We start from the raw sequence: 15,021 nt of genomic DNA, 5'->3' as shown, positions 1-15,021 counted from the left end.
GTTCTCCTTCTAAGCCATGTACTATTTAACACTATATCTGCCCATAATTACTACACATGATCGAGCAGTGCTTCTCACTGTCAGTCCCACACGTACGTTTACAATATCTGTCTTAATAATTCTCATGTATAGTTACATAGATTTAAAGGTTTATAAAACACACAGAGGTCCATTAAGTTCAATATTCATCCATAAAACCCCAATTTATCCGGAGGAAATCAAAATATCCCTACAAAGGAAGGTCCAATTTGCCAGGAAAATTCTTTACTAGCCTCATATGAAGATCTAGATTAAGGCTTCGGAGGACCCGGGGCCCTTATGGTCTAATATGGCTATGATTTTAGACATGTAGCTTCCACTTCACGAGCAGTAGTGTGAAGCGGGACATTCCTCCCAACTGTACTTGTAGTTGGATTAAATCTCGATTAAGCGAGACAGTGACCCAAATCCCCAGAGAGAGGCTTGGATAGCACTTGGCTTCCAAACCAAGGCTTAAAGGATTGTTTATTATACTACTTACGGGTTCCGTTAGCTGAGTCATGGTAACCACACGGAGCGAGCCGAGATGTGTGAATATCGTTGACAACTTGGACTAATAAGGATTAAGAAATTCCTCTTAAATTGAAGTATAGTATCGGTTTAGTAGGACTTGTTATTTGAACTTCTGTGGACATTTTTCTATGAACACTGTGTATATTGTACTGATGATTTCGGTTATGTGACTGGTAGTGTTGCAGTATTTAAGGATTCTGGATATAACAGTCAACAGACAAAGACAACATGTCGAAACGCGTTGGTAGCGGAGTGGGGCAAGGAGAGCACAATCCCAGAGGAGGAGTTTACAGATCTGATACATTTGAGGGTGAGGTATTTGCATTACCCCAGCACTTTGGATGTGTCCAATTGTAAAATGCTACGGAATCTGCTGGAGCTATATAAATAAATGTCGATGATGATGGGGATTCGTTTTAATGTTAATTTTACGTGAAAATGTTAATAATGTGAATAGATCATGTCATGTGCAAAATAAACAAACTAATTTGCACCCCTTGCATTGTAACATGGTTTGGTACAGAGAACATTTACTCCTTTTTTGCCTCACTTTCCTTAATGACTCGGGCCCTACGTGCGATCTTCTTATTTCTGCACCATCTGAGAATTGTATGATACAAGTGGAATACTGCGACAAAGGAGAATATCACTTGAAATAACCGCTGTTTGGATTTGTCTATTTGAAAGAGCTGAATCAGATCACTGTAAGTGGATTCGATACTGAGCAGGAAACAGCATAGATGGACTTTTATCGGCTTGGTGATGGGTTGAAAATTAAGCAGGAAATACTGCACTATAATATTTTCTTTGTTGCGTAATTTTTTCTCTATTTGAGTGAGAAGAGAAAGAAAGGGAAGTAATAAGTAACTGTCATTGTATACATATCTGCCTATATAAGTATTCCTAACGCTTTGTATGTATACAGCGCCTGGTTCCACATTTTTAGTGTATTACATATTACACATATTGTTAGTGGATGGTGAGCTCCACTGGGAAACAGGCAGCAGTGTCTATAAGCACTTGGAGCATTTAGAATACATGAAATAATTCACATTTAATAAATAGGCCTCCTTCTCCCCAAACTCATTCCCACCTTCAAATAATAGTTCCCAAAGCACCCCAACATTTAATTAAAGGTCCCATCACCTCACTATTAAATTTAATAGTACCATCATCACTCTACTAGTAGATTAATAGCACCCACTGTGAAAAAATTAGCCCCCATCCACACTCCACCATTAAATTAATAACTTCCACCCACATTACAATAAGATATACCCAGGCCAAGAGAATTTGGGGCCCCGGTACAGCAACTTTCTGGGCCCCCCTCCACACATTGTAGGAGAAGGGATGTTTGCTGCTGAAGGGGGTGTGGTGGGGCATGGCCAACATGGACTGTGGCTGCGCCTCTTTACACATGACATTATGGGGGGAATTCAATTATCCACAAAGTGTCTCTGGAACGCCCGTGCGACACTTTGTGGCGGAGATTTTGTCACTGGCAATTGACTTTCCCCCATTGTGTATTAAAATGGTTTTGCTCTCACCTGTTATTGTAGCTTCCACAGCCTGGTGCTGGATTCTTGTCTGGATCCTGGAATGTTGGGACCTGTTTGAAAAATGTACATGAAATATGGAGAATAATTAGTGAACACCGTACACAACACAGATCACGCAGTATATAATTATATAACAAGCAAAATATGTGTGATAAAAATAATCAAATATATCTATATGTATGGAAATGGTCAGATAATGAACCCCAATTGTAAGTGTATAACAGATTTGGCTGCCTCTAGGGGCCCTGCAACCCCATACAAAGATAAACACGCAATAAAAATTAAGAGGCACTCAAAAACCCTTAAACATAAATTCAATAATGAGAGAAAATGACATAACTCAAAACCAATTTATTGATAAATTAACAATATGGGGGAGATTCAATGGCCGGTGATGTGGCACGCGGACATTCCTATATATATATAAAATTAAGTTTTATTATAATGTATGTCTTATATAAAAATTACGAGAGCTCAAAAACCCTTAAACACACACACATACACACATATATAAGGGTTTTTGAGCGCCTCTTAATTTTTAGCATGCAATATATAAGACATACATTATAATAAAACATAACATTTAACACGCCACCCCCCCCAGCCAAATCATGCCACCGCCGCAAAAACATCACACCACCGATACATTACATCCCCCCCAGACACATCCTAAACCCCCCACAACCCCAACCCAGCTCACTTACATAAGTTGAGCAGGAACTCCTCCTCCTTTTTGCTGGGACAGTGTGTGATGTCACACACTGTCCGGGGACTGCTCCCCCCTCTCGGCACCCTTGGATATACCCTCTCCCCTGTGTCTCTTCTGTCTCCCTGTCTTGCAGCTTGCACACATGGGACGGCAAAAAAGTCAGGAGGTGCGCATCCCAGCTCAGGAGATAGGCGTAGACAACCACACCGAAGAGGACATGGGCACAGATATAGGGGAAAGGAGGGAGGAACCGATCATACGATCTGCGGTCGCATGAACGAAAGGTGAATGGTCCCGGAGGAGAGGCCAGTAATCTGGAAACATACAGTGCCTCGCTGATGGGAGTGCTTGGGGGAGCGGGGCACGTGTCCCCTGGGCCTCCTCGTAATCCAACTCTGCCCATATGTACACAGTAATCACAACCTCCTTTAATCTCCTGATCCCTAGTGTAAATAAATCTAGCTCAGTCAGTCTTTACTCATCACTGAGATCTACCTAACCCAATAATAATTTAGTTGCCCTTCTCTGCACCCTCTCCAGACTCGGGGCACAATATTTTGTGAATTGGTGCCCAAAATTGCTCTACTTGTGAGGCCAACACAAGTTCTTTATAAAGGGACACTGTGAATTGCGCCATTAAGCCCCTCCCCCACCAACTTCACTAGGGAAGAGGGCAGGACGCGGAAGATTGCGCTGTTCTTCCGAGAGTCCAGGAGAACTCCCAGAAATTTGTGAGTCTCACGGACGGGAGAGTTGGCAGCTGACACCATTTATGTCAATAAGTCAAAGCATTTGGTGGTTCTTATACCTATTTTTATATTGCATTACTTTCATGAAAATAGATTTTTGGGGTTGTTAATAGATATTCCCTTTCCCCAGGAAGGCATTCTGAAGGCAGTCTGCTGAGTCACACTGATACATTTCCTATTGCTGTATGACTGACTGCAGAATGGAAAGTGACAAGCATTGACTTCCTTCTATATGCAGCCAAAAATATTCCCATTTACTGCATGTAGATTTTTTTGACAATACATTGGTGGAGATCACAATGTACTGCCTGTGTATCTCTGCACCTAGATTGGTAATGACATGTACAGGAAATAGTTGTGTCTTTGCGACTGTTTATACAGCTATGTACCACATCAGACAAGTGTACTGTGATCTGAGCTACTAATAGTCCAAGTAACAGAGACACCCACAGACTTTCCCCAAGTACAGTCCAGGTAAAACGAGCATCTGTGAGCTCCCTTTATAAGGCTATAGACATGTGACATTTGTTGATGCTGCTGATTGGCTTCTTTACATTCCATGAACTGTGATCTGGGCCAGACAGAGGCGGAACTAGTGCACTGTGGGCCCCCGTAGAGGGAGGCGGGGAGGAGGGAACCGGGGCTCCCGACCCTCTGCATCTGCCATGCAGCGGGCCCCATCTATATCCATGGGCCCTGGTGCACGGCACCTGCTGCACCAATGGTAGTTCGGCCACTGGGGCTGGATTCTCCACAGACTTACAGTTATATCTTGGAAGGAGCAGGTTCCCCAGCAGCACAGAGTATTAATGTAGGAAGATTGCACGTGTCAATACACCTCTATTAAACTGCAGTGGGGAGAAGTATTACATATTTGGGTAATTTGGCCAGAAATCTTCTGAAGGATGAACAGGCAAAGTGTACCTGACATCTGGACTATACACAGCCAGATCTGACAAGGGTCACTCACAAAGATTTTGTAATTTGCATTACCATCATGGTTGGATTTGGGCTTGTTATAATTGAACTCCCTGTAGCTCTGTGAATTGTCAGAGATACATGTGTTTTGATATACCAGCTACCCTCATCAGGACCTTAACTGATTTGGTTGAAATAAGAGAAACGCGAGTAAAAGGATTTAGTAACATTTGTCTGTTACAGCTTAGCTGATACGTTTTGCTCTGAACTGAGTTTCCTTTCTGTTTCTTTTGAGTTATTCTTACCCCTGTCCATGCTGGTTGTTACATGTACATAATTTCAATTAAGGTTTAAGACTGGATGCCTCTTAATTATTTGATTATTTGTCAGCATTAACGGATACCCTGGTCTTTCAATTGGCGCAACACAAACTATTTATACATTTGGACAATGATTTGGACTCTTGTTGGCTTGCTGATATCCGGAAACATTGATATGCAAGTGCCGTATACACTAAGTATTAGAATATAGAATACTGCAAGGAGAAATTATTATATATTGGATATTCTTGCACTGGTCACTTTGAGTCTAACATATAGTACATTGTTTTCTTTTAGATGTGGCTTCTCCTGTTTCTTCTATCTCAAGGTCTCATCATTTATTGTGCTATAGGGTTGGTTATTCCCTAATTAGTAGGTATTTCAGGTAGCATTAGAGACCCTCTATTACTCTTGTTGAGGAGCACTTAACCTTTTATAATTTCAGAGATGTGTTGAGTACTGTGTTCATGTATTGCTCAGCTTTCCATATTTCAAGTGCACATTTCAAACAGGCCCCAAAATGTTCTGGATCCAGAGAAGAAACCTGCAGCAGGTTGTGTAAGCCGCAATATGAGGTTCAACAAGAGCTGAATCGTCCTAATTTTTCTCATCATTATCAGGGTCAGCACTGGTGTCCATGTCCTCACCCAATATAAGGCTGTCCCCTGGAATCAACGGTCACAGATTATTTTTCAATTTGTCGGCAGCAGTGTTTGTCCAAGAAGTTGAAGATCATATTGAGGAGGATCAGTTTTTATACGGTTTTGGGAAGTAGCCTCCAGCAACCATCACTCTTTCAGAGTACACAACGGAGGGTGGTCAGATTAGGTAGATCATATCCAATCTGTACAAGTGGCTACAAAGACACTTCTACTCTTCTCAGTGTTCAGAGGGTCTATCTATAAAGTCAACTTCTCTTTTATCATTAAAATAACCTTCTACCGACAGAGTGTTCGAGTTTGAGATATCGTAGGTGCGTCTAAATATCTGGGCATAAGCTTGACTAGAAGTCAAATTCTTTGACACGTGACTGCTGTGCAGACTCATTCCCAGTTTGATACATATAATAGTTCCTTTTTTTAGGCAGAAGCAGTAACATTTCCAGAAGAGGCTGACAGAAAGGCAGTTTCATGGGCCATTCGAGCTGCCAACTTCTTCCCAAGTAGCTGCTTTCATTTCTTAATCTGCATTTGTTGGGAACAAAGATTCAACATAAACCTGACGCCTAGAATCAAGCATGCTTACCAAAGGACTTTGCAGAATCACTTGTTTTCATATAGTCAATACATTTCTTTGGTTGCATTTCCACTAGTTTAATTACTGGAATGACTTGATTAAGGCTCGTAGTGTCTGAACTAACATCTCTTGTTAATATGTCAAAAGGTTTAAATAAATTGCCTAAAACTGAAAGAAATTTCCAATATGCTGAAATAAGGTAATATGTAATTCCTTGTCCTATGTCATGGTTTTCTGTGTGGCTCTTCATGGCTTGCTTATGTGTGTAAAGCGTGATATGTATTGAGATTTTTCCAGTAGTAAGGTGCAGACAATGTTACCTCCGTTATCAGAAACGGGAAATTCTGCGGAGCCATTTGACTACGACAGTGATACATAAAGTAGCCTGGCTGTGATTGACCTGGGCTCTGCCAGTACTGGACTGAGGGGAGGTGAGGCTGATGCTTGAGTCACTGCAGTTGATGAAGCCGATACACCAATCCCGTGATTACGGTGATCCTGTAGTCCTTAGTTTGACCAGTACCATTGCCCCACAAATCCGTAATTAAATGGATAGTTGGTACAATGGTATTTTTAACCCCTTCGCTGCTCAGGTGATCTCCCCTCCCTGTGCTGAGTTTATTTTGGAACCATAAGGATGATAACCAACATCAATATCAGTCATTATTCTGTACAGCACCCACACAAATCACACCTAGTTATTTTTCAGAAGTCTTTGGACTTACAGGAACTACCATTGCTTTATTTATAACCCTAGACATGGCAAAGAAAATATATCCAAAATAGGCGGAAAGCGAACCACAACTAAATATATGTGTGTGTGTTGTTGTTTGTAACCTGTAAGACAAACTTAGTAGTACAATGTGTAGTATCCATTCATATTTCCAAAACAGCAAAAATCTGGTTTCTACATATAGTTTTTCTTAATAAATCAGCAATTAAACATGATGTTGGTAGTTTGTATGAAATGCATAAAAAGTCTATGAATAACATGGATAGCTCAGCAAAACAAACAATGTTGAAAACTAGACAACCTACCATATCAGAGAAGGGGTCACTTACTATTCAAATAAAGGATGGTACACACCATAGTTTTCTCACTGTCATTACCTGGTGCAACATCCAAGCTGCTAAAATAGGGTCTACCCGGGGATACGATCCAGGTACTGGATCCAGGTACAATGAGACATGCCTGGTTATATAAACTAAAGGACTCCAGTATCACGTCCAGTACCGCACCTGAATGTTCTACCACTGAGCCAGTAAGTGCTTCAGGTAAGTAGGGAGACATTTCTCAATGTCATAAACCAGCCTGGTGAAATATAAAAGGAAGCCTGTCTGTGGATTCAGGTAAGGAATTTCACCATTGCTGACACTAGAGTACCTGTTTACTAGTTCACTGAGCCAGCTCATTATTCAGGTAAGTGTATACACTTTTCTCAGTGTCATCAAGCAGCCTGGTGTGCCAGGCAAACTACTGAAACAGAAATCTGAGTTGGGAATTTGAACAAATGCCACCAACACCCAGGGCTGCCAAGAGGAATTCAGGGTCCCGGTACAACAACTTCATGAGGCCCACCTTATAGTTGAGAATTACACGTCCAAGAACTGTTTGTGCGGCACAAAAATAAATAAATTGTGCGACCCTAAATTTTTGTGCGGCACAAAAAATATGTACGACCACACCCACAATTGTACAACCACACCCACAAAAAAATGTGGGCATGGTTGTACAATTGGGGGCGTGGCTATGAATCACTTGGCTTGCCCAGGAAACCCTCTTACAGAAAAAAAACTTGCATTGTTGTGTACATCACTGAACGGTCACCAAAAATTGGGATTGTCCCACTAGAATCACAACATTTCACACACTCTCCTGCTCTCTATTACCTGTTCTTCTCACTTTCAACACCTGTGGCTGCAGGTTTCCTTAGTTGCGGCTTGTCTGGATCCTGGAAAGTTGGGGGCCCTATTTGGAAATAAAAAATGGGTACATTTAGAAAATTACAGCCAGCCCCAGCGTTAAATCAATAGCACCCATGATTAATAATTAGGCCTTCCTCCAGCCCCAACATTAAAATAATAGTATTCACATTTAATAAACAAACCTATTTCCCTCCCTACAAACAGCCCCAGCAATAAATTAATAGTATTTACATTTCAGAAATATACCTATTTCCCGCAACCATCACTGACATTAAATAAATCATAGGCACATTTAATAAAGAGACCTCATTCTCCCCCACATTCAGTAGCCCCCAAACCACCCCATCTTAAATTAATAGTCCGCACTATAAAATTCCCCAACCATTACCCCACAAACAAAATTGCACCCATTAATTAGCCACCACCCACCTCACACTACATTGCCACAAGCCCCCTGTGCCATCACACACACATTACTGTGCCCCTTCATCACCATGTTGTGCCCCATTATGATCACACTGCGCCCTCCATGCTGCTTTTCTGCCTTCACCTGGCCCCCCCATCATCACCCTGTGCCATGCTGCTCCCCCCGACTTCATCACACTGTGCCATGCTGCCCCCCCTCTCCTTCATCATTGTGCCATGCTGCCCTCCCTCTATTATCACTGTGCTATGCTGCCCCCGCTCTCCATCACTGTGCCATCCTGCACCCCCTCTCCATCACTGTGCCATGCTGCCCCCCTCGCCTTCATCATTGTGCCATGCTGCCCTCCCTCTTTTATCACTGTGCTATGCTGCCCCCGCTCTCCATCACTGTGCCATCCTGCACCCCCCTCTGCATCACTGTGCCATCTTGCACCCCCCTCTCCATCACTGTGCCATGCTGCCCCCGCTCCTCATCAATGTGCCATCCTGCACTCCCTCTCCATCACTGTGCCATGCTGCCCCCGCTCTCCATCACTGTGCCATCCTGCACCCCCCTCTCCATCACTGTGCCATCCTGCACCCCCCTCCCCATCACTGTGCCATGCTGCCCCCGCTCTCCATCACTGTGCCATCCGTTCCCCCCTCTCCAACACTCGGTGTCTTTCTGCTGTCCCCCCTTTTTTTCCTCATACTGTGGCTCTCTCTCACACCCTTTTTCCTCATACTGTGCCTCTCTCTCCCCCTTTTTCCTCATACTGTGCCTCTCTCTCTCCCCCTTTTTCCTCATACTGTGCCTTTCTCTACCCCCCTTTTTCTTCATACTGTGCCTCTCTCCACCCTTTTCCCTCATAATGTGCCTCTCTCTCCCCCCTTTTCCCTCATACTGTGCCTCTCTCTCCCCCCTTTTCCCTCATACTGTGCCTCTCTCTCCCCCCTTTTCCCTCATACTGTGTCTCTCTCTCCCCCTTTTATCCTCAAACTGTGCCTCTCTCTCCTCCCTTTTTCCTCAAACTGTGTCTCTCTCTCCCCCTTTTATCCTCAAACTGTGCCTCTCTCTCCTCCCTTTTATCCTCAAACTGTGCCTCTCTCTCCCCCTTTTTTCCTGAAACTGTGCCTCTCTCTCTCCCCCTTTTTTTCTGAAACTGTGCCTCTCTCTCTCTCTCCCCGTTGTTCCTCACACTGTTTCTCCCTTTTTTTTTTTACTTACATTTGTATTAGCTGTGTTCCTCTCTTCTGTCCTCTCTCTTCATGCTTCTTTCTTCTGTCTTGGTCCTCTCTGCGCTGCTCCTCACTGTCAGGCGTGACTTGACGACATCACACCCGGCAGTCAGTGTAAACAGAGCAGAGAGGAAAGAGGAGGGACACCGATGCCGCGATCAGGTGAGTATCTTTCTTTCTTTTTCTTTTTTAAAAACCTGCTCCCCCCACCAATGAAGGGGCGGAGCCCTGAACCGCCATTCCGCCGGACCCCCACACCCACCTACCCCCCCGGCGGCAAAAAAAAAAAGAAAAAAGTACGTTTTTTTTAAAAAAAAGGAAATAAAAAAAAGTAAACAGTGAGGGCCCCGGCCGGGCCCCCTGGTATGCCCGGGCCCGGGTAATTAGTACCCGCTCCCCCCCCCTCTCGGCGGCCCTGCCAACACCACTGCTATTAAAGCAACTGACTACTAGTCCACTAAGCAAGCTTGTGCTTCTGGCACTTAGGAAGACATCCCAATGTCCTAAAACAGCCTAGTGCAACATCCATGCTAGTAATGGAAAGACCAGGGCATCTTCAATCACTTCCAGTAGTACCCCTGGGTATTAATCATGACTTTTTTTTGGGACATTCAGTGGAATAGAGCATGTTACTTTAAATGACCTGTTATGATCGTTGTTATGTCCACCATCATTTTCTTGCATCCAAGTTCAAACATAGGAAGAACTTCCAAAGTACCATCCTCAATTTCTAAATCATTAGGCATTCTCATATTTCCAATTGTTGAGAAATTTGGGAAGAGGTTGCAAGTGGCACTACATTGTCAGACTCGGAAAGGTCAGATGTACAACTCATGGACACCCTTAAACTCTCCTATACTTAGAGGGGATGCATGAGAACGTTCAGATGATCTACGACCTTGGTGGGCACTTTCTTTGACGTTGGGTATTCTAGTATGAGCAGTAGTGGGTCTAGTAAAAGTGGTTATGGTCTGAGATTGTCTTTGTCATGTTGTTGCCAGTGAATGGGACATTAGCTATTTTCTTTTTTTAAAATTAGATTCACAATCAATATGTTTTCCATTAATGCTTGAGCTGTTGTTGTCGGTTAGATCTTCAAGCGTTTCTTAGAGGGCCCGATTAGAGACTTTCTTAGATGACATTTTATACTGTTAGACATACCATTGCTTCTACTAATACCGGGATGTTTCTATTCATTAGAGCAGTGGTTCCCAAACCATGTGCCAAGGCTCCCTGGGGTGCCGCGGCGATCTCACAGGGGTGTCGCGGCCAGGGCTGGTGGTAAGGTTAATTGACTGCTATCAAATTGACCATAGTCTCTCTTTCTGTATGTGTGTATCTTAGCAAATTTAGATTGTAAGCTCCAATGGGGCAGGGACTGATGTGAGTGTGTTCTCTGTACAGCGCTACAGAATTAGTGGCGCTATATAAATAGCTGATGATGATGATGGTAAGCAAGGTGGGGTATTACTTGGCAATAAAGTGACCCATGTCATTGGCAGTAAATCCATGACAATACTTATTTAGCATCTGCCACCAAATGGGAAAGCTCAGTGGTAATTGGATATAGTAGCTGAAATGTCTTGAACCCCGGGACTCGTGCAAGAAATGGTCCCTAGCTGGCACATCAACACTTTTGAAAACCTGGGATTGAAGACAAAAGTTGTATCACCCAGCTGCTTACTTATACAATAGCACTAGGACCTACCCCATAGGCAAACCAAGGGGGGGGGGGGGGGTTTCTAGTGCATGTAAACCCCCCTCCAAGCCTGGGGCACTGTATAATTGAGGTGACTGGACCCTGCCCCTGCTTCACACGGCTCTGCTTGAAAAGTGCACCTAACAGTAGTGCACGCAGCACTGCCCATGTATATTATGGGGATAGGAAGAGTTGGAGAGCAGCCAAGCACTGTCCAAAATGATAGCCACGCCCCCATGCATGCTGGTCACGCCCCCACTGGTGGTGTAGTGTGGAAACCCCTTTCTACAAATCCTGCGTTTACCCCTGTACACATACACAGCCCACCACCACTCTCAATTCTTATATTAAGGAGAACTAGAAAACTGTGACTAATGTTACAGCAGAGTTGCGTTTGAGTAACAGTGCACAAAACACAAATGTGAAATTAAGGAGATTTATAAAACCCATGCCTTAGTCCACGGTAGTCTATTTGAAACCCATTGAGGAAAGAGAATGCGATGGTGGCATTTATTTAGTAATATATTCCAGATGCCGCTGACAAATCTTAATGTGCGTCTCTTGTCTAGGCTTCAGCTAGTTGCTAAACTCCTAGTAGTTGGATTGTTTTACCAACTATGCAAATTTTAAAATAGATTATATTTTATTTTTGCAAAAATCAGGGATCTAAGCTGTGCAAGGAACTGGTGTATGTAAACAGGTAAACTTTAATGTTAATTGATGTGAAAAGCGAATGTTTCAGTTTCACATAAAGTGAATTTAGTCTGTATAATCATGAAATATTGACTCCTGCATATGTGTCTAGGCATCGTAAGACGGCGAGGGAAATTTATGACAATTTACACAGATTATCGGCTGAGGCATATGATAAATTTACTTCTGATCAATCGGATACGTCATGGAGGACTTACCGTGAGGCGAGGCAATTGTTAGAAAGTTTTTTTACTTCTCAAGCAAAACAACAAATTACATTTTTCAGATGGGGAAATAAAGCTGGCAAACTACTTGCAAACATAACCAAACCTCAGAGACATAAAAGTCATATAGTTGCCCTTAAAGCCCATAGCTCTTCTAAGATCCTAACCAGATCGGAAGAGTTATTGGAAACCTTCCAAACTTACTATTCAGCCTTACATAAGGGCTCTGCATAGAGAACGTCCTGTATATCCTTCATTTAATGTGGCCCATACAATCCTTATCCCTAAGCCAAGTAAGGATCCTTTGATGGAGGGGTCTTATCGCCCTATCACTCTTTTGAATACAGATTACAAACTTTTAGCAAAGATCATGGCAGACCGGTTACAAGGTATCCTTCCTGGGCTGTTAACATCTCATCAGTTGGGATTTGTGGCAGGGCGTCACTCGGTTAAGGGTATTAGGACAGCCATTTCAGCGATTGTGGCCTCAAATGTGGGGTCTACCTCTAACAGGATCCTTAGTCTAGATGCTCAAAAGGCCTTCGACTCTGTTGCATGGCCATTTTTAAATGAAATACTTTCATGCAGGCGCTTTGACACTGATTTTAGAGCCCTGATAGCTTTTCTTTACACATCTCCTAAAACATCTCTATTGGTCAATGGTGTCACTGGTTCTCCACTGGAAATGTTTAGAGGCACTCGCCAAGGGTGTCCACTCTCTCCATTACTTTTTAATTTGGTACTGGACCCTATGCTTAGAGTTTTTCAAAATTGGACGCGATTGGAGGGGATAAGGATTGGAAACCAGGAAATCAAAATGACAGCTTTTGCCGACGATGTAATGATCTACATATCTAATCCTGAAGTCTCACTTAGATCCCTGATGAATCGAATAGTGGAGTTTGGTTCTGTCTCAGGGTTCTCTGTCAATTTTGAGAAATCTACTGCTATGTATCTCAGTAAAAGGGTCATAACCCCAGCATGGGCACGGGATATCCCCATTACATGGGCAAAATCGACCATGTCATACCTGGGCATCCGACTACCAAGAGATATTCATTCTTTATATGACCTCAATATCTCTAAGGTGATAAGTGTAGTGAAACATGAGATGAAAGGATGGAAACATCTCTGCCTCTCCTATGGAGGTAGAATAAACATAATTAAAATGATCATATTCCCTAAACTATTGTATCCATTACAAGTTTTACCCTTACTATTGACCAGATCGGATGCAGCCAGACTGGATGCAGACTTTAGACGCTTTATCTGGAATTCCAGAAAACGAGCATTGGGTTGATTAAATTACAACAGTCCAGAAATAGAGGGGGGCTGAATCTACCAAATGTCACCAGATATAATCAAGCAGCCAAATTACTACACCTTAGAGACTGGTTGCACAATACGGATATTTATACTAATACTACATTGGATCAGAGCGTCATTCCCAATCTTAGTCTATTGGCCTTTATTCATCTACATGAACAAGAACTTCCAATTCAGATTATACATAAGCCAATCTTGTATACTATACGTAAACTTTGGCATAAACTTTGTCATGGATATCACTTAAGCCCTTACACTTCAATGCACCTTCCAATGTTAAATAATCCGAACTTTCAGAATGGCTCAGCTTCCTTCCCATTTACTGATTGGGCGAAGTTGGGAATCACTAAAATAAGATCATTAATTGATACAAATATACGAAAACCTATGACCTATGCCCAGATTAGTTTTACTTATCCACAATTGGCTCCTCACCACTTAGCTATATTTCAGTGCCAACACTACATTAATACAGTACTACGTAAAATCTCTCCGGAGGCTTGGGATAACCCATTGGAGGCTATGCTTTCGAAACCTCTCTTGACCCACCAAGCCATCTCACAACATTACTCCTTGTTACGAACCCAATTTGACTATAACCATTCTAAAACTGGCCTTTCACTATGGCAGGAACGGTTCCCTCATTTGACACCAGGGGGTAAATGTATCAAAGTCCGTTTTTTTCAACTCGCGGGAGATCGGCGAGTTGACAGCTAAAATTTAAAGCGGCGCTGGCTTGTAGGTTCGGTGGTTTCAGATAGGGTTATCAGAGTCCCATTGTTGTCCGAAGTGTGGGTCTCCAAGGGCGGATTTGACACATTGCTTTTGGGAATGTCCCCCAATTAAAAGATTTTGGACCCAGATTTGGAGGTTCTCTAATACACACCTGGTAAATTATGCACCTCCGTCTCCGGAATGGGCAATATTTGGAATAGCTGCAAAGTTAGTAAGGGATGTAAGAAGCTGCTATTGGCAGTTTCGGCTGCGGCCAGGAAAAGCATACTCCAAGTCTGGGCCCAGGATTCCCCTCCTATGTTTTCCCTTTTTAAAGAAAAACTCTATCACACATTCCGAATGGACAGGATAGAGACGTCTCTGCAGAAAGAGGTCAGAGTAAAGCAATTCTTTGACACATGGGAGAGCTTTATAACTCTCTTACCCCATATCATACGAACACAACTTTGGAATAGTTTCCACAATACTAAATGGTATGAGTTAAGAATGGTCTCTGCAGATCCTCCAATCAACTTATCTCCACCTTCTAATAGTTAAGTCCTGGATAAGATGGGTTATTTGGGAGAAATAGACAAGGGATGTTAATTATCTATTGAATTGTATGAGAATTGTGAAAATAAGTACTTATTTCATAATGCATTCAATTGTATATGTTATATTTTATACCTCAATAAAAATAAAACATTGAAAAAAAAAATATTGACTCAGAGAAGGAATAATAACAGACATGG

The sequence above is a fragment of the Mixophyes fleayi genome, chromosome 12 (assembly GCF_038048845.1).
Source record: "Mixophyes fleayi isolate aMixFle1 chromosome 12, aMixFle1.hap1, whole genome shotgun sequence".
Taxonomy (NCBI): domain Eukaryota; kingdom Metazoa; phylum Chordata; class Amphibia; order Anura; family Limnodynastidae; genus Mixophyes; species Mixophyes fleayi.
The sequence above is the reverse complement of the archived record's forward strand: the minus strand, read 5'-3'. Positions refer to the sequence as shown.